The following is a 5771-nucleotide window of genomic DNA, read 5'->3' as shown; positions in this document are numbered from 1 at the left end:
TCGAATGAGCAGCGACGAGAGGAATTGTAATACACCCTACTAAAGCCTCATTGTCACAGCTGGTAAATTTCCAAAACAGGTATCGTGACTTGATTACACTTTAAATGAACAATATGCAATAAAATTCTGTTTGAAGCTTGCCACAGAAACGTATGGAATGCTTTTGGACGACCTTGCATGAATCAAGCATCAGTTTATGAGTGGCATAAGAGATTCAATGAAGGCAATGGAATCTATGAGGGATAATGAGAGGTGTAGGAGGAGTAAGGAAGTTAGAACACCAAGGTTGATTGGCCAAATAAAGAATTTTATGAATAAGGACCGTCGTGTGTCTATAGAGACAATAAATGGACAGTTTGATGTCAGTGTGGGAAGTGTATACACAATTATTCGCGATGGGACTGAGGATGCGGAAGATTTGCGTGCATACATCAATCTACAACTCCGTCTTTGTCACGGACTCTTTGACAAGGATGGGCATCAAGACAGTTCCTCAACCTCCCAATATTAAAGCTCTTGCGTCCTATGACTTTTTGTTATGCCCTAAGCTCAAGGAAAACCCCTAAAGGCTATCGTTATCAGATAATTGAGGAGATGAAAGAGGCTGTAATGGGGGCCATTGACAAGCTCACACAAGAGGACTTCCCTGGGGCCTTCCAGAAGTTGTTTGGAGGGTACAGCAATCGCATTACAGCTGGAGGAGATTACTTTGAAGGGGGACTAGAGTTTCATGTGTGTATTATCAGTAAAGGTGCCCATACGAAAAAAAAGTCTGGAACCTTGTTGAAGGCACTTCGTACACACATATATACAGTCGCATACAATCATATCACAAGACGATAATAAGAACTCATTACACGATTTACATTTCGACACAACGCAACAAATAGTTAAGCACTTTCCTAAATATCAGAGATCTTAACTATCAGGTTGACAAGAAAGTTCTTGCGATTTTTAACTTAAATACAGATGAACATATCTCGGCTCAAACAAAAATTTATTGATCGCAAATTGTGCGAATTTGCTTTTGTTTCCATTTTACATTCAACGTTTTGAAAAGAAGACATAATTGTTTTAACATGAGTGTCATTAAAACGATTAGATAAAGCGAAAAACGATCTTTTAAATGATATTTAAAGTAAATAATTTATAACGAAAACTTATTTTGAAAATAAATTATTTGTAAATCAAAATTAAAAATTCCGCAAGAATGTTCTTCTCAACGTAATATGTACATATACATATATATATTAATATATACTATTAAAAAAAAGTCAATACTGTATTAATAATAAATATATTCTCAATAAATAAAGCAAATGCCATGACCGGAAGTTGAAACCAACAAAATAGGCACTAAATTATACCGTGAATTTATAGCGAGAAAAAATTCAGTGTAGGATTTTTTTTTTTTTTAATATTGTTAAATATTATTATATGAGGAATATTTCCGAGTTAAAATCTATTTAGAAATACACGGTTTGTATTGAGAAACACACATTTTATATTGAAAAAATAAACGCTTTAAATACGTAAGCATAAATTAAAGAATAACAAATTATCCAAAATGGCCGTCAATTTGGGCCATATGGATTAACTTCACCTATTCACATATTTATACGGCATTATCACGTTGATAAATCGATTCTCGTTAGATCAGCGATGTTAAGCAACGTTGGAACTGGTCAGCACCAGATGGGTAACTAATTTGGGAATACCAGATAGGTGACTAATTTGAGAATTGTAGGCGCTGAGTGTAAGAGAATGTCGACACCTCCCTGCAAGATTTTCAACAAAAAAAATTCTGCGAAGGCATTCAAAAATTTTGGTTGTTTTTGTTAAATATAATTATACAAGGAAATTTTTCAAGTTAAAATCGAGTTAGAAATTGTTATACCTGCCTTCCTTGAACAGAGGAATTTGCACTCATTAGTACTATAAATAGCGCTAGTAATTCCAACACCGGTGAGAGAGATGCGACTACACTTCAACTGCTAGCCGAGTGCCCAGCAGATATACACGTTTTTCTATCTTTGTACATTATTGTTAATACATTTGTTCCTTAACTGAACCTCGACTTGATTGTTCTTATTTTCACTGTTGTTCCACGACGCAACAGATTGGCGACAAGGAATCGAAACGACCATCACTGCAGAGAATCACCAAAAGTGATTGAAATAAAGATTCGTAAAATCTTTACGGCAGAACACCTTCGTCATTTCAACAGATATTTGGATACGCAGTTCCAGTCGATGAAGAGTGTTCAAAGCTGCTATAAGGGATTCAAAGCTGCTATAAGGGATTGTACAAGTTTAACAGACTTCCTTTTGGGGTCAAAGTCGCCCCTGCGATTTTTCAGCAAATTATGGACATTATGTTAAATGGGTTGGATTTCGCAGTAGGGTACCTGGACGAAAAGCGCTAGCAAAGAACAACACAAAGCTCATGTAAACCAAGTATTCAAAAGGATCCAGGATTATGGATTTAAAGTAAAACAGGAAGAAAACAAAAGTATATTCAAGATGGCGAAAAATAACAGGTTGCAAAATAATTATACAACGAGGTGAGGAATGATAGATAAATAAACAGTCAGACATTTTTCTTCTCAAACGTACCCGTTTATTTGTTTGTTTTTCTTTTCTTTACTCATGTGATTCCGGTCCTTTCCGCATTGCTTTTGGCGTTTATATTCCTTTACCAGCAATGCTTCAAGCAAACAACCACTTACTTATATATATATATATATATATATATATATATATATATATATATATATATATATATATGGCTACTTAATTTTATCAAATAAATTAATATATGAAAATATAATTTTATGCGTAAATTTTCAGTATTTACTTCAACAGTGCTCAATACATAGGTAGAGCTAGGTAATACGTTATTAGAATATATATGGCAATTAAGATAGACAGAATATTCCGCGTTTCATTCTCATGAGAATTCGTCAAGCTTAATTGCCATATATATTTTTACAACTTACTACCATATATATATATATATATATATATATATATATATATATATATATATATATATATATATACCCGTCTATTTGCTTGTTTGTTTGTTTGTTTGTTTGTTTGTTTGTTTGTTTTTCTTTACTCTTGGTAAAAGTCCCTCAATGGGGGTCCAGGATATGACCTTAAACTATATCCGATGGTGAGGTCTCAGCTTGCATGCTCTGGGGAGTTTGGAGCCACCCTTTAATTGCCATTGCTCCCAGGTCCACTCTGACCCGGAGTGGTAGTACCTGTTAGGGTCCCAACTATGGGTTAAATAGAAACTTACTTGCAAAAAACAAATATATTCTATTAAAAAATTTTCAAAATCACCGGATTCGGCATTAAGTAACCTGAAAAGGGTTGATATGCCGTAAAACAAAAATAACCAACTAACCAACCTAGTATGAGAAGACAATAGGAAGTAAAAGTACAATTATTTCTAATTCAATTTCGGCCTCCATTTTTCAGGTGTGAAAAGTGAACACAGCAAAATTTATAATAGCAAAATTGCACTGATGGACAATTTTTAAAGTATCATTAAATAAAACTGAATTGAATTAGATGAAGTTTTTTTTATTTTTATTTATTTATTTTTTTTATTACATTTTCACCCCAAACAAGGCACATTGCTACTTTGGTGTAGGGAGCTACTATCAGGGGCAACAACTACTGGGGTACTATGTAGGGATTTGGGCAGCAAGATGTTGGTTCACGTTGCACTTGAAAGGGTTGATATGCCGTAAAACAAGCAACCAACCAAAAGTACTCGGTATATTTCAAGTCCTCACATCTGCTTGTTCAACGTGCATTTCCCAAAAAAAATATCTCACACTGCGAACCTTTTTTTTTTTTTGTGAAAGAACTGGTCTATATGCCTCCCATTTAAACATGAATGAGCTAAAAACCCGAATAACAGATGTTGCAACTTTTGCAACAACTCAATGCTGGAACACTTTTGGTAAGCATTGGACTATCGGCTTGATGTGTGTCATGTGACCAATGGTGCTCATATTGAACATCTCAGAACATTCCATGAAAAACTTGAGATTACAAGCTTTCTGAATAGACCATATGCATCTTGCATATTCCAAAAATCACAAAAAATAATAACGTTTATTTATTTATTTATTACATAAAAAGAAATTTGCCGTCTTTTTTACTTTTCTAAAGTGACAGACGAGGCCATGTTCTTCTAAAGAATATAATAAGGGGAGGTAATCAGTGATAATTTTGACAGTTTCCATCTGCATGACGGTTGTCTGCCCCTGTCAACTGATTCGTTGATTGTAATATGACGCTTTTTTCACCCTCCTCGAAATAGAGTAAAATTGGATTTTCTTTAACCCTAACCCTAACCCTAATCCTAACCCTTAGGCTACGTTGGCTGTTATTTTTTGTATAGTTTTCTATTACAAACAACTGCAACGATGGTGCCTTCAGGGACTATGGAATTCTTTTTTGCACCTTACTGCAATGTGTGTAAAAATACCATCGTAGCCCAAGGATTAATAAAAGAAAATTATTTGATCAAATTACGTAATTTTTGGAATATTTCATCTTCGTCCTGTGACTCGTACTTACATCATAGAGACATTTCTGCATTTTCTTTCAATTTAAATGCCGCCACAAGTGCCAATCTGAAGAAGCACCTAATATAATAATATTTAGCAAAAAGAAAATATTAATGCTTACACAGCAGTTTTTATCGTAATAAACTCATGCTTTGATTTATTGATTTTTGCCCAAGAAAATGTGTATTTCCTGGACTTCTTTATCCCGTTAAAAATGGGCAAAAGTTATATCCCATTGACTAAAAATGAGAGTTTTATGTTAAATTGATGGTTAAATGTGGTTTAATCTGAACTTATTTTTACATTAACTACTAAACTCTATTAATCCTTAACTGTGCATCTAATGGATACCAAAATACAGGGTGTTCCAAAAGTCTTGGGTAGATTTCAAGTCCTCAAATCTTCTTAAATATGAATGGTAGTAATATGAAAGTTAAATGTATTTTTGTCATTTTTCTATTTTTTTTGTTTTGTTTTGTTTGTTTGTTTTGGGGTTTTTGTTGTTTTTTTTTGGGGGGGGGGTATTTTTTGAGGGTTTTTTTTGGGGGGGGGGGGTTGTTTGTTTCATTTTATTTCAGATCCAGTAATTGCGTTCACGCAACCAGAAAATGTGTTTTTGTGTGCTTGAATTTGCAAAAACTGAAAAAAAAGAAAAGAAAAACAATTCATCGCTTTTGTAAAAATATATTACCGTTTGACAAATTTCCCGCTTAGTGACCACCTGTATAATATTTAACAAAAAAAAAAAAGAAAAAAAGATACTCATGCCTTGATTTAGTGATTTTACCCAAGAAAATGTGTATTTCTTTGACTTTTCAGCCAGTTAAAAATAGGCAAAAGTTATATCCCATTGACTAAAAATGAGAGTTTTATGTTAAATTGATGGTTAAATATGGTTTAATCTGAACTTATTTTTACATTAACTACTAAACTCTATTAATCCTTAACTGTGCATCTAATGGATACCAAAATACAGGGTGTTCCAAAAGTCTTGGGTAGATTTCAAGTCCTCAAATCTTCTTAAATATGAATGGTAGTAATATGAAAGTTAAATGTATTTTTGTCATTTTTCTATTTTTTTTGTTTTGTTTTGTTTGTTTGTTTTGGGGTTTTTGTTGTTTTTTTTGGGGGGGGGTATTTTTTGAGGGTTTTTTTTTTGGGGGGGGGGTTGTTTGTTTGT

The sequence above is a fragment of the Euprymna scolopes genome, chromosome 42, assembly GCF_053919585.1.
Source record: "Euprymna scolopes isolate OS-2025 chromosome 42, ASM5391958v1, whole genome shotgun sequence".
In the NCBI taxonomy this organism is placed as follows: Eukaryota; Metazoa; Mollusca; class Cephalopoda; order Sepiida; family Sepiolidae; genus Euprymna; species Euprymna scolopes.
Note: the sequence above shows the minus strand (reverse complement) of the source record.